This window comes from Cupressus sempervirens, chromosome 9, assembly GCF_028749045.1.
Source record: "Cupressus sempervirens isolate cs-2001-9-10 chromosome 9, ASM2874904v1, whole genome shotgun sequence".
Lineage (NCBI taxonomy): Eukaryota > Viridiplantae > Streptophyta > Pinopsida > Cupressales > Cupressaceae > Cupressus > Cupressus sempervirens.
In genome coordinates this window covers 412,007,164-412,033,270 of record NC_143126.1, presented here as the reverse complement: position 1 = coordinate 412,033,270, position 26,107 = coordinate 412,007,164, and the positions used below count along the sequence as shown (strand labels likewise).

The 26,107-nt window shown below is 38.6% G+C and overlaps 1 pseudogene across 1 annotated transcript; it reads right to left on the bottom strand.

Moving 5' to 3' along the window:
- Window positions 1-6,515: 6,515 nt before the first annotated feature.
- LOC149539049 (TMV resistance protein N-like) lies at window positions 6,516-16,879 on the bottom strand (annotated as a pseudogene). Its single transcript, XR_016356155.1, has 8 exons — window positions 16,025-16,879; window positions 12,483-13,575; window positions 12,096-12,386; window positions 10,553-12,010; window positions 9,810-10,447; window positions 7,954-9,705; window positions 7,546-7,768; window positions 6,516-6,913 (listed from the first exon to the last, which is right to left on the bottom strand). The product of XR_016356155.1 is annotated as a TMV resistance protein N-like (transcript).
- Window positions 16,880-26,107: the final 9,228 nt, after the last annotated feature.

The following is a 26,107-nucleotide window of genomic DNA, read 5'->3' as shown; positions in this document are numbered from 1 at the left end:
ATTCTATAGTTGGTGTCGAGTTACTTACTTGGTGCCAAGTTACTGTAGCACTCTTCATGTGCCGAGTTATTGTAGCATTCCTTCATGTGTCGAGTTACCCAGTGTATGCTGAGTGATTCCTCATGTGTCGAGTTACTCAGTGTATGCCGAGTGTTTCTTCATGTGCCGAGTTGCCAATATCCAGTGGATGCCGAGTGATGCCAAGTGCTAGTTTCCTAGTGGGTGTCGAGTTATCCAATGGGTGCCAAGTTGTCTGTTTTTTGGTTCTTAGTGGGAGTTGACTTGTATATTTAATTTCATTCATGAATTTAATGATAGGATCTTGTGTCGGCCTTTTTGTTATGTAATGTTCTAAAATCTTCCGTAAGCCATTTTGGCAAGTATAAATAGAGAGTTTAGGCTAAAAGTTAAGTAAGTTTTGTAGAGGAAGTTGAGAAGAGAAGAAGTTTGATCTTTGAATGTGATAGTATTTGTAATTGGTCTTAACCCAGAAGGCCTTACAGTTGGGCATGTATGGTGAATATTTGATGAGTTAATAAAAGATATCTGGTTCTCTCTCCTTGGTGATGTGTTTGTGTTGTGTTTTCCATTGTGTTAACTCTTGCAGAGTGGTTTGGATAGCTGAGTGTACCTTTGGCCCTAGTTATTCTACCTTGCCTGCGTCAACCAACAATAGAAAAACCAACAGCACAAGATCCTCCCTTCGCAAAGTCATTTTGGACAGGGCCAACATCACTAATCTTTTCCAGAAAAGTCGCATTGCTTCTAGCCACAACAAACTCAACAACCCTATGTTAGACTAAACCAACAACATCAATCTTTTTCTAATTAGCAACAACAATAGAAGTACCACCAAAGGCTCCATTAATAGAACCAACCACACGAGCAACCACAGGAACAACATCCAACTGACCGGAGCTAACTTCCGACAAAAGACCAGGATAAGGGACAAATTCACCATCTTGTCGTTGAGTAACAGTAGTCACAATTGGGGGAACTTCATCAACAGATGCAAGCATTTTGACCACCATATAATGTTGCCTCAAAGAACTTGACCACCATGAGGAGGGTTTCTTAAATTTTATTTTTTGAGTTTTACACTTGCCACAACATGCCCAACATTAAAACATTTTCTGCATCTAAACAAGAGGCTTTCATAATTTAACGATTGTGTCCAAGAGCCAATAGGACTAAAGAGATTAATCTCTGTCGAAAGGCCTTTAATTAGAAGCATCTATATCAACAAGAATGTGAGCATAGGTAGAATGCATTATATATGAGAATTCCAAATTCATCATTAAGAAATGACCTAAAGCCTCACCAACTTCGTCAAGAATAGAGTCATGTCAGAGATGAAGAGGGAGGTTAGGAAGTCGTACCCAGATAGGCAATTTGCAAAAAGATTCAATGGATGGGTTAATCTCCTTATGCCAAGGTCTAACCATCAAAGAAAAACAATTTTTCCTTGTGAAGAAATGATCACATAGGATAGTTCTCCCATCCTCTGAATTATCAAATGTGATAATAAAAAACACTTTACCAGAGGAAAAATCTAGACATAGTTAATAAGATATGGATCCTAGCACTTAAAGATCCAAGTGTGGAGCTCTTTAAGAGAGGGCCAGATGCCCTTGAATTGACAAATAACCACATCCACTTCAGGGACGTCAGTTCATAGCTTAATCTCTAATAATGTATCTTTATCTAGGTTGACTGAAATAGGGCTACATGTTGGAAAGGGTTTAGAGACTATCAACTTAGTAACAACCTCGAAACCCCCACCCTTACACACAATTTGAGCATAAGAGGGCCCATTCCTACCTCCCAAAACCCCCACAACAGCCTCCTTCCAGGCCAAAGCTTCTTGCAAGATTGCTTCATCAACAACATGTTGGGAAAAACGGTGACCCATTCAAAATCACCCCCCCCCCCCCCCCGAAGTCTGAGATAAAACACACCCAAAAATTGGGGGAGCAAAAGAAGTTGTGCCCTTCTCTCTATCCACTATTGGAGAAAGAAAAAAGGATAACAGATTGTTATCAACAACATCTACCAGGACCTTAACACCAGATGAAGCACACACTGCCCGCCAAAAGTAGATCTAATAGTTGCATTGATCATGCTAGCAAAAGCTAAGAGATTAGAGCCTACAGGCAAAGCCAATGCAAATAGAGGATTGGAAACAACCATTGATGCACAAGAACGCACGCATGTATGAGCTTTTGAAATAGCCAAATTATTTTCTATATCACTATGTCTCTCTAATAGTGACCCACAAAATCCATCTATCATAAGAATGGATGGATCACTTTACTCTCATTACATCTAAATTTTTTTTAGATTACGGTAAAAGCAAGTTTTGAAGGGACCCCGAAACCCTTTAACAAAAAACAAAAAGATAAAGCAAGACAGCCCAACCAGGAAAAAACCTGCAACAAACTGAAGAACAGTATCAAAATCAGGTTTTACAGGGACCTAAAACCACTAGAAAAGTCCAAAACCAAACTAACCCAGGTTTTACAGGGACCTGGAACCACAAACAGTCTAAACTATAAAAAACCAGAAACCAAAACCAAAGTCCCCAACCAACGACCAATACCAGATAGGCACCAAACTAGAGAACCCACCCCAGTGCCACTATTGCAGCTCCAGGATCAATTTAGCTGCTTCCTTACCAATTGCAGCAATCTCTTGAATGGAAGCAACATCCATAGTAGCAGCAGCTCTCATAACACCCTTCCTCGAGCTCTGCCTTGTTCTTTTGCTCGGACCCTCTGCCGAAATGATATCTTCATTCACCCTTTTGCCCAGGCTAGTAGCGGCTGCCCAAATACTTGAGGTGACCTATTCCATCTTAGTGCTACTCGCCTTGATTAACATTGTGAGGTTCTGCTCATAGTTGTTAAGTTTTTTAGGGATTTCTCCTGTCTGTCCTTCCACATGACTAAGTTTAGCATTGATAGTATCCAGGTTATGTTGCAGAATTTCCACCTTTTTCTTCAAACCCATTATTTCATTGTAGATCCAGGAATCAACCTTGAGGCTGGTGTCGGCTTTCTCCTTAGCAGAATGCAGGAAGGTAAGCATGGTATCCCTCTGCATAGCGTCACAATCATCTTCAGTTGTCTCGTGTGGGGGGGAGCAGACATTGTCATTGATATCCTCCATTTCCGTTTGATCCTCCTTTCGACCCTCGACATAGTCCTCAGGATGAGCAGAGTCCTTCCTTTTTTCTTCCTCTATCCCCTTAACAGGAGAAGCAGTAATAGCCGTATGGTCCTCCTTATTCTTCTCAATAGGATTCCCATCAGTGTTATCTTCCACTTTATTACCCCCACTAGAAATAACTTGGTTACCCTCATTATTAGATTTACTCTGTTCAAAATTACCTTCACTATTGTTTTTTTCTTTTCCTTTTTCATCTTCAATCTCCGAATACCCGTCCAAATTAGAACTTAACTCTCCAATTTCAGTATCATCCTCATCCTCAGGTTTCCAATTCTCACAGCTTTCCGAATTATCAGTCTCAAACTCCTCATCCTCAAGAACTTGAGAGGCAGAGGGTTTCAAATTCAGGGCATTTTCTTTACCTTTAACAGAGTCACCCTTCTTACTCTTAATGGGCTCTTTCTTCTTGTCCTTAGAGGGAGTAGAGGCAATGTGCTTATTTTTACAATATCCCTCAATAAGAAGGATCAGACCTTCATGAAGAATGGGTCTGGAATCCTTTTTCTTATGGGCTTCTAAACTATTAAGTAAAGAAAACCGCAAAAAGAAGGGGAAATATATTCTATCTTTATATCTGAAATGATTTAAAAAAATAAAATGACATTTATGAACTCTTTTATTTCTTCCATCAAGTATGAAATACTCACAGATGCAGCAAAGAACATCCCTCCAGATCTTCTTTATCTGGTTTGCATCAAAGAAATCACCATTCTTTTCCAGAAGCTTCTCCTCTTCTTCCGTTTTCGAAAACTTTTTGTAGGCTGCATTTGATATACTAGTTTTCTTAGTGAATTTTATGCCCACCGTAGGAAGTCCCGTGATCTCAGCAATAAACTCCATAAGTTTCACAATCACACCATGGAGAGTGACTTTGTCATTGGACTAGTTCTTAAAGAAAGCCGTAGTGATGTGAGGCTTAAAACCATTGAGTCGCTCCATGTAACGAGTCACTTTTCCTTTCTGCAGAATTTTCCAAACATCCTTGCGAGCCTTCCATGCCTCACAATTTTTTGGTTCTTGTTTGCGCGGTTCACCCCCCATCAGCAGAGAATAGTAAACACATTCAAACCAGAAAAACCAGACGCATAGAAAGAGAGGGTTAGAAAGAAAACTATTTTTCTTCCCGCCAAAAGAGACACCTTTGTTCGGAGAAACGTGCGAACACAATGTCGCATTCATTTGAGTGTACTTCATAGGGGAAGAAAATCTGGCAATAATTTGATCACTCCACGAAATCATTAACTTTCCAATCTTTTCAAATCTTACCCACCTTCGCATGAATAGCTTCATGATGAATAATTGCTTTGAGATCAACTTGATTATTTAATTCATTGGTCCACCTCACCATTTGCCCTGTTAGGACAACATAGTTGGCAACCCAATCAGCAACACCATTGGCCTCCCGAAAGGTATGAGATATGACAACTTTTTCAATTTTTTGAATAAGGTATTTAATCTCCTTGATAGTGGTCTCTATCGACCATGAGATAGCACTTTTATTATTAAGGATATTAATAATATTTAAAGAGTCACCTTCCAACCATAATTTTGGACATCCCAAATCCACTGCGATTTTCATAGTATAAAGGGCCGTCGTAGCTTCAGCAATGTGACTATTAGTCTGACCTATAGGAATAGCTATAGCATCTTTAACTATTCCCATATAATCTCTCAACACACCTCCACAGCCCGCACTCCCCAGATTTCCCTTAGCAGCACCATCAAAGTTTCCTTTAATCCAACCATTCGGAGGGGAACTCCAAGTGACATTCAATCTTGGGTTATCAGTTTGAGTCTTAGGGTTTCCAAGAAACATAGGATTATCAATAGGAAAGGTTTGATCAGATATTTTCAGGGATCTGAAATTCTCCTTACAAGCTCTAATAATGTTCTGACCAAGCACCCATCGAAGAACCTCTCTGTTTCTAAAAATTCTATTATTCCTTTCTTTCCAAATACCCCAGCAAAGATGAGGCAGAGTAATTTTTCATAGAAATTGAACATCGGAATTCTTAGACGGGCATTTCCAGCTTTTAAAAGAAGATTCCACATTGTTATGATGAACCCAAGTCAAGTTCCAATACATTAGGATCTCAGTCCAAACCATTTGGGAATAAGAGCAGTTCAGAAACAAGTGGTCTCTATCTTCAAAACCATTCTTACATAAAATACACCTATTCACCAAATTTATACCTCTTTTCTGCAAGTTATCAAGGGTTAGAATTTTATTTTGAAGCAGAACCCAAAAGAAGAAATTAATTTTAGGAATGAGACCCTTAATCCAAGCCTGAGACCACAAGGGATGATTTTCCTTCTCCTTAGAAGCAAAGAGAGAAGAAACCTTGTATTGCCCACTAGGATCAACGTACCAAATAATCTCATCCTCAAAAGAAGGGTGGAGAGAAATAGCATTGAGAGATAATTGGATGTGATAGAAACTTTGATCCATGTCCTTCAAGTTAACCCAGGAATCATTCTGCCAATAATGACTAACAAGAGTGCCATATCTCTGCTTGCATAAGTCAACTTGATTCAGATCTTGAACATCTTCAATCAGGGGGTGATCATTGCATCTAGATTATGCTCACATAAGTGAAGCATTGGTCCTTCAACCCAAGCACACTTAGTCAGCTTTCCTCCAAGGTGAAGCCCACTTAACTTACTTTGACAAGTGTTGTGACTAATAAGCTTTAAAACTACACAATTCAATCCTAATAACAACATCAAAATTTGACTTCGGAAAAACATCTACTTATCAAATACTATAGTGGTCCATAAATATCTCACACATGCTTAGAATAGGTTACAACAAATCTTATTGTTTATATTAGTAAAAGGGTTATCTAGAAAAAGATACTATAAGGACCAATGCAAGAACACAAGCCCCATATAAAGAGAAACCCAAATTCATTCCTTTGTTCTCAAGTGAAATCTAATCTAGAATATGGTCAAAATAACTCAAAACTAATGGAAAATTAAAAAATCAATATGTAAATTTTATTATTTCTAATATAAATTATATAAAAATTTAATATCCTTAATTTGAATTATGAGAAATAAACATTTAATTTAAGTCTAAAAAGTTGCATTATTAGAGCTAGAAAAACCTTGACAACTAAAAAACAAAATCTCATTTGAATCATTTGATAGATGATGTTTTATATAAATTAAAATTTGATTTTTTTCCCGAAATGTTAGGTTGTATGTGCGGTAAATACGGAACAGTTCTGAGGCTTGTGAACAGCCATTCGAGGAGCTTGGAGGGTAATATTTTTGACTCGTTAACATTGAACCAAACTAAGCGAACTATAAAATTAGCTTTTGATGTATATCATAGCTTGTACATTCAATTTGGTGCATACCCAAAAAGTAAAACAGGGAAAACAACGATTCCTTCAAGATCCTATAGCTATGTACAGAAATTGTAGCATTGTTTATATAATGCTGAATGGAAATCTATGGAAAACTGTACTAGTGCGTCCTCCTATGATATCTGCTTGAAAAAATCTATCATGGTTCTTGTTTTTACAACCCCAATCTCAGATGTATATCATTGTGTAGATAGTAAATATTACACACAAACTAACCAGAATATACTATTGTTTGTAAGGCATTTTTGTTAACAACTATAACAAGAAAAGTAGCATTCTGAGAGCAGTAGTCACTCACAGATCCCTTGATTGCTCTACAAAATGTGAATCACAAGTCAATTCATCATAAAATTTGATGTATGGTTTTTAAATGAGTAAGTCAACTAATGATACAAAACTTCTGCACTACATAATATTAGTTTTAATAATATTTAGATTAGATTATCAACAGTTCTGGTCACAGAATCAAGATGGACACTGCAAAATGTGAATCACAAGTCAATTCATCATCACATTTGATGTATGTTTTTTAAATGAGTAAGTCAACTAATGATGCAAAATTTCTGCACTAAATAATATTAGTTTTAATAATATTTAGATTAGATTATCAACAGTTCTGGTCACAGAATCAAGATGGGCAAGCAAAAAAGAGATTTCTGAATCATGTTTTATAATCCATCCTCAAGATGAGAAAAAAAAAGACATTCTCTTTTCTTAGTAGTTCTTACCACTCATCCTAATGATGGATCAGGATCACAAATGCCATGGAAATGTTGCACATAATCAAATCTAAAAAACCATCCAAAATGACAAAAAAAATTACTACAAAATAGCACGAATGCGAGTTGAAATGACTGTGTTTGGAAACAAAGTTCATAAAAAGACAACTTATTAGCAATATATCTAAAATGGGTATTGAAATGACTTTTTCTTCTTCTCATATTACTTCATGAAAGGACCACGACCATGGGTATCCACTACTATAAAATGTACCCCCAACTTCTTCGCAGCTTCACAGATCCTCTCTTTAGGGTTTCCAGTCACAACACGGGTTTTTTCCTTCACATTATAACGCTTGCAGACAACCAGAGCTCACTTCAGCACCTTCTGTGTAGTCTTCACTTGTGCACTTTCCATAAGATGAAGCACATGGCTACTCATTATGTAGGCTGCACCAATAGAAAAAACTTCAACACCCAAATCAATATTTACAGAAGATTGAAATTGTCTCGTGGAATTCAAAGGGTAAAGAAAGTAAAAGGCACATTAAAAAAAAAACAATAATCCAAAGGTAACTTGTAAAATGTTAAGACAAAAATGTGAAGTTATGTATCTGTTTGCGCCCTGTTCTTACCAGGGCTGGAGGATGCACAAACAGGGGGTTGAATATGGAGGATGAATTTATAAGATTGCCGAATGTTCGTGTGGGGAGCCAAGAGATTCTTGCAAGCCCATTCACAGGCCTCTATGCTCTTGGCTTTCATCTACTGCAACCAACACTTTCACCCTTTTCATCTGCATCTTTTTTTCTTCTTCTTTTTACATATATTGTGCTGCTGCTTCTCCCATATCATGGGGTGGTTGTTCTTCTTCTCCTTCCATATGCTCATGTTTTGGCTTGTCAAGGTAGTAAGCACAATCTATGACCCTTCTTCTCAGGCTCTTGGTAATATGAGAAGGGATAAAAAATTATATATAGAGGAAAGATGATTGATGATGTGGCCTTAAAAGCCACCATTCAAAATAAGATAGTATCCACTTTCACTACATCTGCTCATGTTATAAAGTATCCCATTTGAACAGATCTGCATATTCTTAAAACAGGGCAGCTGCAAAAATAATCATCTTAGCTTAAAACAGTCTCTGAGCAGGTGCGATGTTTCTCTCTTTTGTGTTGCCAAAACTGCTCTCCGTTGCTGCTAGGACATGCCAGGGATTCCAATTTCAAGTCCATTTCATTTCTTAGAGCACTTATCTGCGTGAATAAAACCCAGTTATATTTTTATGTAATGAACTAAGTCTATGTTGGGAATAACAGAACTTGATGTATACCTGTGAGAAAGAGTACTTGTCAAGAGGCAGAACAGGGCAATTCATTAAATTACATTATTAGATACAGAGGAATTCACAAACAAATATAATGGGCTTGAGTGCAAGTTTCTGATTTGCATGTATTGCATTCAGTCCATGTTGTATAAACCAATACCCATTTTACCCACTCTCAACACATCTGGCTTGCTTCCAAATCTGCGTTTTCTGTCATTTGGGCATAACCCTGCGTTCTCCATCACACCCAGAACATCCGCACGCTTTCAGACATGGGAAATTTGCAGAATAATCAATGTTAACTTAACACAGTCTCTGAGCCTGTGCCATGTTTCTCTGTTGTTACTTGGGCATGCCAATGCTCCCCATTTTTGAGTTATGTTATTTTTCAGATCACCAATCCACATTCATAAAATTCAATTATTATCTTACATTTCAAAATAAATCTAAGTCAGGAATAACATAACATTATGTAAACCTGTGAAGGACAAAAGAAACTGTTGGGATCCCGGTTGGAAAGGTAAACTTCCATCTTCGTAATTGGGCCATGAACCATATATTGAACATCTGGTGCAGGCTTCTTGTAGAAGGATAGCAGCATCTGTTTGATGTATCTTAATAAAATGCTGGCCACTGAAACATTAGATAGACAGCTACAAAAACTGACATATCTAAATATTAAGTGGATTTGCTTCTGATTGCTCAGGTATTAAAAGACAAATTGAAATTACTATTATTGTTATTTTAATTCTGTGAAAGCCCCGTTCATCTCTCCTTTTTTGAGTTACAACTGTTATTAAAAAGTTATTGGTTGCATATCAAGATAAATTATTAAATGAAAAATTTATATCTTACGTGAACCATTTTTAAAAAAATGTTTTTTGATAACCATCTATTTATTGCAACCAATAAAAACAGCATATTAAAAGAATTCACATAAAAAAATGGCCTGTCAGCCAAACTATTGTAGCCTTACACTTCATCCTCTTTCATATGCCAAGGCAGCTAGTGATAGATAGTGTTGGAAATGCAACAAAGTCTTCTGGATCTCGTCTTCAACCTGCATAGATTTATGCTAGCACCTCAATCATATTGTGCAATGGATTTAATTGATTCAAACTTTATTAAGAGCAGTGCGATCATCAGTCACACTAATAATCTTACCATGTGTTGATTTTTGAAGCACTCTTATTATCTGTATTGTGCTCCACACCGATTTGCTAGACTGGATCAATGTGGTTATCTCTATCTGCATCACTTTCATCTGCATCACCCTCTGCATGGGTAGATAACAGGGAATTCAATTCCAAGGACAATGACTCCAAAACTTTGTTCTTGTTTCTATCCCCATTTACTTCATTTTCATATAGAAGTTGCATGGCACCTTGTTTTATTACAATCCACCTCATGAATGCTGACTTTACACGTATCCTATCACCGTCCCCAAGATTTATCATGAATGGATGATTTTCTCTATATATTAACACACACAGTTGATTGCCTAAACTGTTTTGCCTGTTGCCAAATATGTTCATTCTGTGACAAATCTCTCCATCTTCTCTTAATATGCTGATTACAAAAGATTCATCATCAGCCGAGAAATCAAACATACGCTTGTTAAACTTGAGATGCAGGCATAGTATAATTCATGTGTATCTGATTCCATGATTAATTGGAGGGAGGGAAATCTGAACATGCCCTACTTCTTCACTGTGCTCTACTATTTTGCGCTCCATTTTATATTTGAAGCATTTCGGAACTTTGTTAGCACCAAAACTTATTTCCTGCAATCTTGGAATTTCCTGTATTCCAGAGCTTATCCAACTATAACAATTTGCATAGTACTTTTAATGTTAATATTTTGAAACCAAAAAAAGGAAAAAGAGAGAGGTCAGACAATGGCATACCTTGATCCAGCTATTAAAATTGATTACAGAGGCAGGAGAACCATTCAGATACAACTCTTCAAACGATTGCAGCTGTTCAACTTTCTCCAGGCTTTTGATATTGTTTCACCAGCTAAATTCAGTTCTTTCAACGATTTCAAACAATTCAGTCCTGGCAACTCAAATAGCTGCTCGCAGTTGCAAATAATCAGGATCTCTAGTTTTCCCAAATGGGACAAATTACCTACTTTATTTAACCGAGGACAGTCACCAACCTTGTGGAAGAACGGGAAGCTCCAGTAAATTTTGAAAGTGATGTAGGACCAACTTTGTCAGTCTCACAAGAAAAATGATGCTTGATGGCAATGAGTAGAATATATTATGTTCCAAATTCAGGTATTCCAGTGATTGCAAATCTCCAAAATTTTCTGTCAGATCACCTTCCTGAACTTTGGATTTCCCTGCTTCTAAACTCACTAATGACTTAAGTCCTGAGAATTTATGCTGAAGATTAGATATGCAAAAGCATTTGAAGAGATCAAGAACTCGCAAGTGTAAGAAATTTGATAGATTTGGAAGCTTGACCAGTTTATAGCATTTATGAAGTTTAAGGTTCTCCAGAGTTGAAATTTTACAGAGTTCTTCTGGAAGTTTCTCTATACGTATGCACTTATGCATGTCCAGAGAGAGTAGAGATTTCAGCTCACCTATTGACCTAGGCAAACTTGTCAAACTACTGCAATACCCCAAGTCCAAAAACATCAAAGATTTGAGCTCACCAATATCCAATGGCAAAGTCTTTAGCTTGCTGCAGCCATTCAGAAGCAGATATTCCAAGTGTACAAGGCCTCCCATTTGAGGAAGTTCCATTAGGCTCCAACAGTTGTTCATCACTAATTCTTTCGGAGAGACCAACTTTCTAATTTCTGCTGGCAAATGGGATATCGTCATGCATTCTTTCATCCACAAACTGGACAGGCATTTTAGTTCACCTATTGATGATGGTAAAGCAGTTAGATCATGACATTTGCTGATGTCCAAATGTGTTAGATATTTCAAGTTCTTTATAGACTCAGGCAAGCTGTTTAATCTAAAGCATCTCAGTAAAATCAGCTTTTTTAAATTCACATAAGGCAGATCAGGCAGCTCTTGTATTTCAGTTGATGACACATCAAGCGTTTCGAGGAGTTCCAGCTTTTCTAGATGGATGGGCAAGACTTTTATACCATAACAGTAGGATAGGTGAAGATGCTTAAGTGAAATTAGCTTTGTTTCGCCATGTAATAGCTCCAAGTCCTCTGAAAAGGACAGATCTAGATATTTCAGCTGTTGCAGTAGATAAAAATAGGTTGGTAACCTCGACAATTTCTTGCAATTATTTAGGTGGAGGGCTATAAGAGATGTGTGGCATGATAGATTGGAAAATTCATTGAGATGAAGGCAGCGATTAAGGTTTAGCACCTTGAGATTTTTAGGAACCTGTTGAAGCAGTAAGACACATTAATTTCTTTGGCAGAAACAAAGAAGCAAAAGGCAAAGAATACTTCCAAGATCCAAAAATTACCTCTGCTTGTGAACCCTGGCTCCACAGAGTTTGGATATCAGTTCCATTCAAATCCAATATAGCTAGATGTTCCAGATTCCAGTCCCTGTCCAGGTGATCCAAGCCAGTACAAAATTCCATTTTCAACCATCTTAAATGGGAAGATAAATTTTTTAAGCCACTACGGACTGTCATGCCAGTTAACCATAGTAGTTGTAGATTCTGCATTGATTCCAAACATTTTGTGTCCAAGACAATATCTTCCCCGTCCAATTCTCCATCTAATATAAGATACCTGACACTCTTTTTTTCCTGACCAAGTATTGAAATAGGATTAGCACAAGAAAACTCATACTGGGTTCTTTCCTTAGAGATAAATAATCGAAGTATCCAAGTAGCTTGCTTTACTTGACGACTCTTTAGCACTTGTTGCACTTCATGCAGCTTCCATAGGCGGCTGCGAGTGCAAGGATCTGTGGATTCGTTTGCAACAATAGCCCTTCCCATGTCACATAGGTGATCATGCATCATGAATTTTCCATCATCACTTATTCTGACAAGGGACTTGAGTACCAAATTCATCACATTTATGTTTGGAGCCAAATCTGAAGCTCCCCAAAATGTGATTGCTGTTTCAGTCTCTTTACCAATAAATATACAGGCTATGTCTAGGAATATTTCCTTCTCATTATAATTAAGATCTTCGTAGCTGATTTTGAGCCTTCCATGGATGCTGTCATACATGCCACTCTCCAGCTGCTTCAGTGTTTCAAGCCAAAGGCTTCTCTCTCACTTGCCATACAAGAGGCCCCCAATTACCTCTAGTGAAAGTGGTAATCCATCACAGTATTTTACAACCATAAGAGAAAGATCTTCAAATGCTTTATCAGGTCTTTGCTGGAGAAGAGCGTGCCAACTGAATAGTTGAAGAGCTTGATCATCAGGAACTCCCTTCAAGTCATACATTTTATCACCTTTTTTACCACTCAAAACACTTTTATCACGAGTTGTGACAATAATTCTACTGCCTGGCCCAAACCAATCTCCCCTAATTGCATTCAATTGTGTAGAGTTATCAACATCATCAAGAATGACAAGGGAACAGAGATATCTTAAACAATCTTTGATGAGAACTTTTCCACGAACAACATCATTTACTTGGAATTCTACCTTCAACAAATCTTTCAGTACCTGACCTTGCAATTGACTTATGTCATTGACTTGCTGCAATTTGAGGCGAACATCAGACACAAAACATGCAGCTTCGAATTTGAGGTAAATATCATTATATAACACCTTTGCAAGGCTGGTTTTCCCCACACCTCCCATACCACAAATTCCAACTGTTCTCAATCTGTCCTCTAAATCGATACCAATCATTTTGATCACCTCAGCCATCCACTCTTCCATTCCAACAACAAATTCTGCAACATCTAATGGCACGTTATTTAACTTGTTAACTATGTCTTGGACCACAAGCTTCACCAACTTTCCTTCATATCTGCAAATATATCCACACACCATGTCAGGGATCTGGGATTCTGGATGGACTCTGGTGAGTATGAGATGCTTAAGTGCTTTGAGAGCTCCCTTAACTTGTGATCATTACCAATGCCCATAAAAATAATTGAAGATGTGAGTGCTCAGAGGAAATGAAAGGATGAGTTGAACGGTAATTGTGAGAGCTTATGTGGGCAACGGGGTTGTGTGATGGTGATGCAATATAATATCACCAAACCTTATCAGGCTAATGATTGGCCTGTGAAGTTTCATCTAATGTGTATGAAATTGAGTTTCCGATTGGAATTGATGTCTCTGCAATATTCAATGTTGCAGATTTCTATGAGTTTCATGAGGGTGAATGGAGTGGACAGCAGAGTATACTTTCAGATTTGTCGAATGTACCGGCACACCAATTGCCGGATGAGGAGTTTGAGAGAATTGATCAGATTATTGATTCTCGCACTGCTAAGAATATGGTGCAGGAGCACCCCTAGGATGCACTCAAATACTAGTGTGAATGTTTGGCTTGTAGACTCAGGACTGAGTCAAGGATGTAATAAGGGTTTTACCATAGCCCAAGTGTGTGATTTTTGAAGTCCTTCAATGTTTGCTTAGTCGATTGAAACCTTGAAATCAAGTGTCAAAAGTTGTCAAGCAAACAAGAGTTTGCCAAATGGGTCAAACTTGGTCAAAAGGTCAAAGCATGGTCAAAGGACCAAAATAGTTTGATTTGGGCCTAATAAATCTAAAAACACCATTGGGCATCAAATTTCATCAAATCATGGCAAGAAAGCCAAGTATTGTATTGAAGTTGTCAAAATTGCAAATGTTGTCAAAGTTGTCATGTTGCAACTTGAGCAACAATTTGCACAAAAGTTGCATATACACCAAGATGAGCAAAAACAGTTATGCCCGACCTGGAATTGGTTGAGGCAAGTCATTTGAACTTACTTAAGCCTACTCCAAAACCTGGGTATGTTTGGACGTTCGAGTATTGGAAAGTGAATGAGCAAATTTTGGACTGCAGACAGTTTTGCAAGTGTTACAACTGTGTGAATATGGATTGAAACTGTTATCTTTTTGTGTTGAATAGTTAGATTATCTTGTTAAGGACTTCTATACATAGTTTGGAGAGTTTTAGTTCAGTTTTGTTTGCCTAGTTTAATTTTCTTTAGTCACTGCCAGTTCCAGGCCGTAATTGGGTAGTGCTTTGTAAAATGATGTCTAAAACTCATTGCAACGGTTGAAACTCGATGACTCTTGGAGAAATGAAGCTAGACACAGTGTACTTTATCTTACAAAAGATTGGAGGTCAAAAGATGCTGTATGCTATTTTTGTTAGCAAGCAATAGGTGGGGCATGCTTGAATCCGGCTAGGTTGCAGACATAGAAAGCTAATTGAAACTTGCGGGTGGTGGAACTTGAACTCCTGATTCTTGTTGGAGGTGAAAGAGAAGAGTTTGAAGATGTTACCATATCAGACTAAGTGTTGTGCCAACCCATTGAAGGGAGTTTTGAAGCCATATATTCCTGGCAGTGAAGACAAACCTCAAAACCCATACAAACCCTTATTTCTCAGTACAGTGCTGTACAGACGGGGTCAAGACCTAAGACCACAAAAATCTTGCACATCTTCCAAAAGGGTATCCGGAAGTGAAGTTGGTTTGACAAGCCCTAGACAAGCCCTTAAGACAAAATGGGAGGAAAAGCCCAAAAACTGCATTAGGAGGGTTAATTGGGTCCTAATAGGACTACAAGGAGGTAAGGGGTAAATTTGGGAATCGGTAAGGAAGATAAGTTTAGGGATGGATCCAAGCTACCACCCAAGCCTATCTCGATTCATTTTTAAAGCCTTTCCAACCCCTACAAGTCCACTACATCTGAGAATAGATTGGGCACCTTGGAGAGTTGAGTTTATTGATTGATAAGGAATGGAAGGCAATCTTGGAAGGAAGCCTTGGGAGGTGCATTGGTAAGTGGAATTTGTTTCCACTCCTAGAGCATGATAAGGAGGTCTTGAAGATTTACTTGAAATCCTAAGAAAATGATTTAGGTTCAAGATTCCAAGAACTAAGGCTCTCCTATCAGAATACAAGGAGAAAGAATGAATGCGATTGAGCTGAACTCTTACCACAAAGATTGTTATTAGCCTGGCACAGGAATAGGATTAAGAGGGCTTTCATTTCTGTGTTAGGGTTTTACATATTGTGATTCAAACTTGTTTGTGAGCTGCGAACTCGCTCAGCCTGATAAGGTCCAGTGATATTGTACTGCCTTAGATGGTTAAATTCAAACTCCTACTGGATGTTGTTGCTGAGTTCTCGGTATGACTTCAGGGCTTGCAAAAAACATGTGCCCCCAATGTATTCAAGTGAGGGTCGGGCAGTTTAAATCCAGAAAAAAATTATTTCTCACCTCAAAATTTCAAATAGTACGAGTTTAAATGCCTTTCAGTCAGGTCAAGGGACCAGCCAGAGAAGGAGGAGACTGTAAACAGGGCGCTCTTCCACTCTGCAATTGTATTTTCTGGATATCTATCTTTGTGCTTCTGAAAGGCCCGAGCAAATAGACCTTTTTCAGGATATCGAACATCTGAGGGACTCACATCGTAAAACAAAGGAATGATTGGCAATTCGGGGGAGCTGCAATAAGGGCGAGCTCCTTAAGACACCAAGCAGATTCTGCATAGTTGGCAGAGAAAATAGGGATCCGAATACTATTGCACTCAATGGCTCTTTTTATATCATAAGCAATGTCGTCACCTGGCTGGATTTGTGCAGTGTCTAAAAACACATTTAATTTTGCAGTTGTTGTGAGCTAAGAGTGTAAATGACCTACAAAACCTCTTCTTATATCTGGCCCTCTGAAACTCAGAAAGACATCATATCGCTGGTTAGAAATGGAATGAGCCATCAAAGCCGTTCCTGACTGAAATAGGATAAGATTCAATAATGGCTTACTGGATTAATAGGGGCTGTATATTCCTTTCAGACAAGCCAGATCCAAAGTTCCATTATTGCTGCCATTTACTGGTTGTGCTTTGGGTCAAAGTGGCCAGACAATAAATAATTGCGTACAGAATACTTGAGTTTACTTCAACAAATATGTAAATATTCAAATGCTTTTTTTGGAAGATCAGAATCTTGAGTTTGTGTGGTGGGGTCATTCAATTTTAATATGCCGAAGGGGTTTCCTATTTGATATGTCCGACCTGCTTTTAATAATCAGTGCACAAGTTACATCCACAGCTGTTGTGATCGACCATTGAGACAAGGACGTGCGAAGTATCTATATAATTTAAACATTGAATACAATATTTATACAAGTGACCGTAGCGTCATAGTTCCTGCCATATGCCTGATAGTTGTGTTGCTGTGGAGGGAGGGAGGGAAGGGGTTGGGATTAGGTAATGGTCAGTCAATTGTAAATTGAACATGAGAAAATTATTAATGTTTGGTGTACCATTGTAAAAGAAAATTGTTCCCAAAATTGTCACATATTTTTTAACACACAAAATTAACAAAGTTTGGAAAATAATTTTGTATAAGTTTGATTTAATAAATTTATAGTGCTCACATTCTATATTTTAAAAAATACATGCATTTTATTTGAATGTATTAAATTTTGAAAATGTAAAACAAAAATTAAGCATAAAATTTTCCTATGTGTTTGTATCTTTCAAATGGGAGTGTTTGTATCTTTGAAATTTATTCGAATGTGTTTGTATCTTTCAAATGGGAGTACCACAAAGCAATTGAGAAATAAGGGAATGGAAAGAGAAACCAAAAAGTATTTAAAATATTAAATAAATTAAATATTTCTTAAATTTCTATTATATATATACCAAGTTGCACTCTAAATTATTTTTAAATGTGTAATATAAATTTCAATAGAATAATATATTGAAAATAAATTCATTAATTTATTTATATCAAATATTATCTAACATAACAAATAATACTCACTATCTTCCTATCTTCCATATTATCTGATCCATCAAACTAAACAACAGTGCATTTGTTTATAACTATATATTTCAACAAGAGCATTCATAATAAAAAGCATTTACATAACTGAAAAAGGCCTCAGATTACAAAACAATTATGACAATTCATCACAACATCCAAGTTATAGTCTCTCAAATATGTCCTCTATGTAAAATTTTGAACCTGAGATAAAGCACATTAGCAAACGTAAAAAATGACGCCACTTGCTCATTGAAACGAAAAAATGATCTGATCTAAACTAAAATTTTTGACACCACATAAAATTTTGATCTTACAGTCAAACAAATTGCCATACTCCCTACAGCAAAAAGGACGAGGTCACGTGCAAAGATACAAATCCCACAATTCCCTAGAGAAGCTCCCATCTATCTTCCTCCTTTGAGAAATTGAAAGGGCCATGTTAGTTTCAAAATTTAGCAACTATGTTTTATCGTTTAAGATCCTGCCATTTTATTTTGCATTAAAATTCGAGTAAAATTGGAATTATTTGGAAGATACCTTGGAAAGTGAAGATCCAGAAGAACGTCGAGGCTGACAGGGGGAGTAAGCAGAGAGGTCGTCCTGCTCTGATGCAGCTGCTTCTTCATTCCCATCCTTGGCACTCTCTTCTGCCATTCTGCCCTCAATCTTTAGCATATACCTTACTATAATCACAATTTTTTTTAGGGTAGCTAACGCTTATTTGAGAATATTATATCTAACCATGAAATAATGAATTGGGAGGAAAACATTTACAAATTCTATTGCCTACAAAAAATCTGGAAAGAAGGTTTTAGAAATGCTTCAAATTAAAAACAATATATAGCATATATATTAATAAAATTCTATCTAATATGCACTCTCGTAGTCAAAATTAATAAACAAAAGATATTAATAGAAAAAGCTTGAAATCTCTAATTTCTATCATATTCACAAATTTCCAACTAAATTCTTTAAAACCATGGAGCAAACACAATTTTCACAAGTATGGGTTCAATTCAGTGGGTGAATGAGGTGCTTGGCCGTTACACAAATTTAACATATAAGAGACCCCACTTAGGAAACCCACAAAAAAACTTCCTTCCATAACAATTGATCAAGAATGTGGGCTGGAACATCATTGACAGAAAACTTGTGTTAAATCCTGTTGCCAGGTTTTATACTAAATTATTTTCTTCACTTGCCAATGCATTTGACAGAAGACTCTTGTTGGGAGCCACAGCGGCCTCGGCTGTGGCACTGGGAGGAAAACTCAGTGGCATTACAAGTTTTTTGTTGGGATTTGAACCCGAGATTTTTGAGGAAGCAAAAGTTGGATGTCGTGTACCCTCTCAATGGTTACAAGAGATGCTTCGACAACATTAAAATGAGTTCACAAATTGACTTCGCTCTTTTCCGTTAGAATATACTTACTCAAAAAGCAATCCCCAATCATAAGAAGAGAGAAGGGTGGTCTGATGAAGGGGAATGATGTGCAAGCTCCACTAGATACACCACCTCATGAGCATCATTAAGATTGCGTGAATATTCGCTCTTGGGCCTAGGGTCGGGGATAATTAGTGAAATAACCCTAACTATAAAGGTCACTAAATCCCAACAATGTACTGTGGCAATTCGTCAGATAATTTGCAAACAACCTTCGAATACCACAGTAATCATCCTGCTGACTCACTCTCTAGAATGGTATCGAATGAATGCTTTTGATTTTTAGTACTTAAACAGATAACATGCAAATGAAACAAACTGAGTTTGCCAAAATCAATTCATGAATTGCATTTATAGGTTCTGCAATCATAACAATCATAGCTTAAAAACAAATACCCAACTAGGCACCTGAAACGTTCGTTGGCATATTCACAAGCTGAGTCGAATTGGGCTTCCAAGCTCACCGCTATTATGCTTGACTGTCTTCAATCCGGCCCTTGCCCGCCTGCATATTATCCTGGCGATTTTTCTTTATAATCTCTGAATATGGACACTGGAAGTTTGGATGTCTTTGACCTAGTTGCCGAAATTCCACTAGTCCTGTGCGTTTCCTTTATAAATCCGAACCCTCATGGAGAACTTGTTATCCTGTTGCCGAAATCATTCCCTTCCGTATTTCTTTCTTGATGCGTGTGTAGTGTTAGACTTCAGATTTAAATGCTGGACTGGAGCGATTGAGGACTATGAGTTTCTGCACCGCTCTTAGATGTTCATTGGGTTCCTAGGTGCGTTGAAGTAGGGCTTGGAGTAGCTGCGCGGCAAACGACCCACGTTCGGCCTGGAATTCTCATGTTAAATTTCTGAACCCGATAGCTTGAATCTGAATTCGTTGCTTGCTGGTAAACCCGTGCTGACAATATGTGAATCTTACTCCGGTCTTCTCTTGCCCACGTCACTGGCAGTGGCTTGAGACAACGGTTATTACTGATGAATTTCCCAAACGCTGAAGTGATGGCCTGTAGTCGCATATACAATTCGCACTTTCCAGTTTCCTCAGACAATGACTGAAATGCGTGAGGGGAAAGGCGTCTAGCATTGGCTGTTGCCGAGTTGAATCATTTTGATGGGCAATAGTGTTGTCTAATTAACCAATACTGGTCGTTCCAGAGGTAGATTTCTGGATCGATTCACAACACGCTGTAGGTGATCCGATGTGCCCAGACTGTATCGAGTGCCCTTCTTCAACCTTTCACCAAGAGATAATGTCGGTACAGATCACAAGCTCGCCTTTGATACTCATACGCTTTCAACTAAGGTCAGCCTGAATGATTTATGGCAGTGCTGCTGGAAGATTGACTAGGAGACTCGCCTTCTTTTCTAGATCTGTTCAATGCTGCAACTGATCCTGTAAACCTTATGAATATATTATATCTTCGAATATCAATCCTCAGAAAGATCCTCCGAAATTGTTGGCCTTGAGCCCACAGATTCTGTCCCTGATGAAATGACTGAATGTCACCTCCAATCTGCAATAATTCGGATGATATTTCACACCCTCAAAATTGCGCACCAATTGAGAGTTATCGTTCTCAATGGCCAACTGTGACAATTGCAGAAACCCTAGGTTCCACAATGCATCTGTGATTGAATCACAACCTGAAAATCAAAGAGAGATAATCAACTGCATGATTCGAATGGAGCCCCGGGGTGCCTATTTATTCTTTTCCCTCCATCCTCTCCAGAGACTTCTAGAACCTTTTTGATCTTATCCCTCAAGTGACTTTATTAAATATTTTCCAAGTCACTTTATTAAATACAAGGTTATCTTTTAATATTATTTATTTAATTAAAATAATTAATTAGTCGTCCTTGGACAACCATTAATTAAATTAATTAAATTGAACTGTCACCAAAAAATTTGGGGACATGACAGTCCGCCCTTCCTGAAATTGCTTGTCCCCAAGCAATGGCTGAACCATGACCCAATCAGTCTGCCTGGATCCCAAATGTAAATCTGTGTATCATCCCAATCCGCATCATACTCCCGTAGAGAAATCATCAATACCAGTAACTGAGAAACTGTACTCAACATCCAAACAACTGTCAACTCTGATGAAATTATCTGTAACCCAACTGTAGATGTTAGTAGAAGAAACCATTCTGCGGAACTCAAGCCAACTAAAACATCAACTCTATCAAAACTCAAGCCCCCGTCAGAATGACACTTGCACCCAACTGCACTGTAGATATGACAACAGCTATAGGTACCTGAATCATTGCCATCAACTCCAATCTCTGAAAAACTACTCCGGGCGTGTCGATGCTGCAAGCCGAGTAACTTGCTACTACCAGTTTTATTTTCAAAAGATGGTGCCAATCTATCCCCTAATGGATGATAAGAAACTGGAGCCAATCTACATCTGCATGAAATAAAATCTTCTATTTCTGTGTCAAAAGAAAAGTGATGAGCGTACCCTACCGTATAATGCCGGTAAGAACCTCCAAACTCTGCTACTGGCTCATCATCACTGAACTAGGAATCAACAGATGGCTCCATTTTTTGACTCCAAGTGACTGTAGGCTGGCTAGGATCCCGTGCATTCTACTCAACAAACCCCTCCTCAAGATCCCTGTGAGGTAGCATAGTAGAAAGGACCCCTATAATCTTCTCAACCAATCTGCAAATAACACTAGTATCTTGGATGAGAACACCCTCTGTCACCTTATGCGAGTCCAAATGAACACATGCACTATCTAGCAAATACTCCATGAACAGTTCAGTGCAGTAAAAATTATATGAGGAAGCATTAACATACTCCCCTTTACACCACAACTGGTCCTCCTGTAAGGATGGCATACTCAACTGTACCACACTATCAACTATCTGAGTAGAATCAATCTGGAGACTTGACTCTACTGGTATCCCAAACTCATTAGGACCAGCTACTACCAAATCCTGAATATGTGTGTCAGTCTCAACAATAAGCTCCTCAAAAGCAACTGTAGGAGTGTACTTACCACCAACCACCTCAATAGACAAATGAACTGGGTCTGGGGCTGGTTTTGACCGCAAATGCTCCAACTCCACGGTCACTTCCTTCAACTGAAACTGCGACTTTTGTAAATCCTGCCGTGTGTCCTCTAAAGCCTCAGTAGTCACTATGAGCTCCTGGGAAAGCTCACTCACCTCCTCTTCACGATCCAAGAGTGCCTCATAGGCTGTACTCCCCCACTCAACCAAGTGATCACGGTCGGCTACCAATCGTAAATAATCCTGCTTCAAAATCCGAACAGCTTCACGCAAGGCATGAATCTCTGCCAAAGAAAAGTAACCACCGCTGGACTCATCTGTCATAGAAGAACCCCAACCAGTAACGGCCAGCAACTGACGAGCAGTATCAAAATGCTCACAAGCGATAGCAATGTCTCGCTCACTAACTTTCAATTGGCTAATCACATGATGGCTCTGGCTAGACTGTCTTCTATAAACTCCCTCTGACACATTGTCTGGAGGAATGTCTTCAAAGACACTAGTCTCTGGATTATTACCGTCTATATTTTTTGAATCAACTTCAAAACTCATATCAACATCCAGAGTGTCAAAATCCGTAGTTCTGCTGTCAAGCTCTTCTGTACCTAAAGAATCTATCAAGGAAGTTGAATCTTCAAAACTGTTCACTTCATTCTCCCGGATGTCATCAAGGTCAAAACGATCCTGGGACTCATCTGTACATGCTTCCAAATATGAAAAACCTTCAACACCTTTCAGCAAGGATGGTCGACTGGAAATATGAACCAAACCCAACAACGGTGCATAAAAACTAATACCAACATCGGATGTTCTGCTGGCACAAGGAAAGATAACACCGTATATTCTACTAATCAAATCCATGATAGTACTCAAACAATCATAGCTATCATAAAGTGCTAAAGATCTTCGGTTGACTGAATCCCAAATGCTGCTGAAACATTCCCGAATCCATATGCAAGAAACAACTGGTAACTCAAGCAAACTACTTACCTGAGTAATGTGACCAATACCAGCTAACTTCACATACCTGTCTGCCATTGTCCTTGTATCCTGGATGTGAATGCAAGATGAACTCGTAACATTATCAGCTACCATATATGATCCCTCTTCTGTCAAAAACTGAGTGCAAGATGATCTTAAGCTAAGCTCCATGTCGTGCTCTTGCCCTTGTTTCTCCCAGTCCTGTAATGCCAAAGTTGCTCGAGTGTCCTCAAGCTCGCAAGAAAGCTTGACAACTTCCTCCTCCTTCCTCCTCAAGGCATCTGAATAGTCTTTGGCAAGGCTTAGAAGATGGTCACGATCTGATAGAAGATGTAAATAGCTCAGCTTCGTCGTCCCCATCCCTTCACCAATTGCATGTAAGTCACAGCAGGAAGAATTTGCCTGAACTCCCTTATATCTTCCTCGTAACTAAATCATCTGGATGTGCGCTTCTAACATCTCCCGCATCCTGTCATGATGAGATAAAGAAGCCACAATACTATCTTTGCTCACCTTCAGCTGGCTGGACCAATCATGTGAAGTACCACCAATTTCATCCTCATGTGACGAAGCATCTAACTGAGCTTGGTATTCTTTGTCAGCAAAATCATAAATGCTCGATGTCTGCTCATTTCCTCTAGGTATCTCATTATCATGAACAATGACATCTTCATCATCATCTGAACTCACTTCGCTGTAATCATTGCTTGTCGGAACCAAACTACCTTGAGTACATGAGACATCACCTTCGGAAAACTCGTATTCAACTGTCTCAACTTGAGTGTCAAGTTGACAGTTACTATCCATCAGCGTAATGTCCTTCACCACTTCTTCCTGTGACCGAACTGAAGCCTCTGACTGGTTGCACACTTGTTTCTCGAACTCCTCATTAAGGTTCCTAGTAGCATCTCTCATTGTATCTATCAACGCTTTGTGAGAAGATTTGTCAAAACGAAATCCAGTTGACTTATTCGCCTTAGTTGGGACGGATAGCCTGTCAATCATATGGCGGTGCTTAACCAACAGTTCAGACATGTTATGTTTGATTTTTCTGAGCTCATCCTGAATACCTGAATAGTCCTCCTTTCCATAATTTCGACTCTGAATACTGCGTCTATTGCTTGTCCGAGATTGTGTCCTTGGAGACTTTGTGCTGTACCTGTCCATCTTGGTTGAAGTAGAGTGCTGATCACTCATGTAAGTCGGTTCTCACCCCACAGGATGGCAAGAAAACCGCTCTGATACCACTGAAATAACCCTAACTATAAAGGTCACTAAATCCCAACAATGTACTGTGGCAATTCGTTAGATAATTTGCAAACAACCTTCGAATACCACAGTAATCATCCTGCTGACTCACTCTCTAGAATGGTATCGAATGAATGCTTTTGATTTTTAGTACTTAAACAGATAACATGCAAATGAAACAAACTGAGTTTGCCAAAATCAATTCATGAATTGCATTTATAGGTTCTGCAATCATAACAATCATAGCTTAAAAACAAATACCCAACTAGGCACCTGAAACATTCGTTGGCATATTCACAAGCTGAGTCGAATTGGGCTTCCAAGCTCATCACTATTATGCTTGACTGTCTTCAATCCGGCCCTTGCCCGCCTGCATATTATCCTGGCGATTTTTCTTTATAATCTCTGAATATGGACACTGGAAGTTTGGATGTCTTTGACCTGGTTGCCGAAATTCCACTAGTCCTGTGCGTTTCCTTTATAAATCCGAATCCTCATGGAGAACTTGTTATCCTGTTGCCGAAATCATTCCCTTCCGTATTTCTTTCCTGATGCGTGTGCAGTGTTAGACTTCAGATTTAAATGCTGGACTGGAGCGATTGAGGACTATGAGTTTCTGCACCGCTCTTAGATGTTCATTGGGTTCCTAGGTGCGTTGAAGTAGGGCCTGGAGTAGCTGCGCGGCAAACGACCCACGTTCGGCCTGGAATTCTCATGTTAAATTTCTGAACCCGATAGCTTGAATCTGAATTCGTTGCTTGCTGGTAAACCCGTGCTGACAATATGTGAATCTTACTCCGGTCTTCTCTTGCCCACGTCACTGGCAGTGGCTTGAGACAGCGGTTATTACTGATGAATTTCCCAAATGCTAAAGTGATGGCCTGTAGTCGCATATACAATTCGCACTTTCCAGTTTCCTCAGACAATGACTGAAATGCGTGAGGGGAAAGGCGTCTAGCATTGGCTGTTGCCGAGTTGAATCATTTTGATGGGCAATAGTGTTGTCTAATTAACCAATACTGGTCGTTCCAGAGGTAGATTTCTGGATCGATTCACAACACGCTGTAGGTGATCCGATGTGCCCAGACTGTATCGAGTGCCCTTCTTCAACCTTTCACCAAGAGATAATGCCGGTACAGATCACAAGCTCGCCTTTGATACTCATACGCTTTCAACTAAGGTCGGCCTGAATGATTTATGGCAGTGCTGTTGGAAGATTGACTAGGAGACTCGCCTTCTTTTCTAGATCTGTTCAATGCTGCAACTGATCCTGTAAACCTTATGAATATATTATATCTTCGAATATCAATCCTCAGAAAGATCCTCCGAAATTGTTGGCCTTGAGCCCACAGATTCTGTCCCTGATGAAATGACTGAATGTCACCTCCAATCTGCAATAATTCGGATGATATTTCACACCCTCAAAATTGCGCACCAATTGAGAGTTATCGTTCTCAATGGCCAACTGTGACAATTGCAGAAACCCTAGGTTCCACAATGCACCTGTGATTGAATCACAACCTGAAAATCAAAGAGAGATAATCAACTGCATGATTCGAATGGAGCCCCGGGGTGCCTATTTATTCTTTTCCCTCCATCCTCTCCAGAGACTTCTAGAACCTTTTTGATCTTATCCCTCAAGTGACTTTATTAAATATTTTCCAAGTCATTTTATTAAATACAAGGTTATCTTTTAATATTATTTATTTAATTAAAATAATTAATTAGTCGTCCTTGGACAACCATTAATTAAATTAATTAAATTGAACTGTCACCAAAAAATTTGGGGACATGACAATTAGGGCACTTGATCATGTCCTTCCTATCTCAACCCTCATTATGGTTGAACACATGAGAAT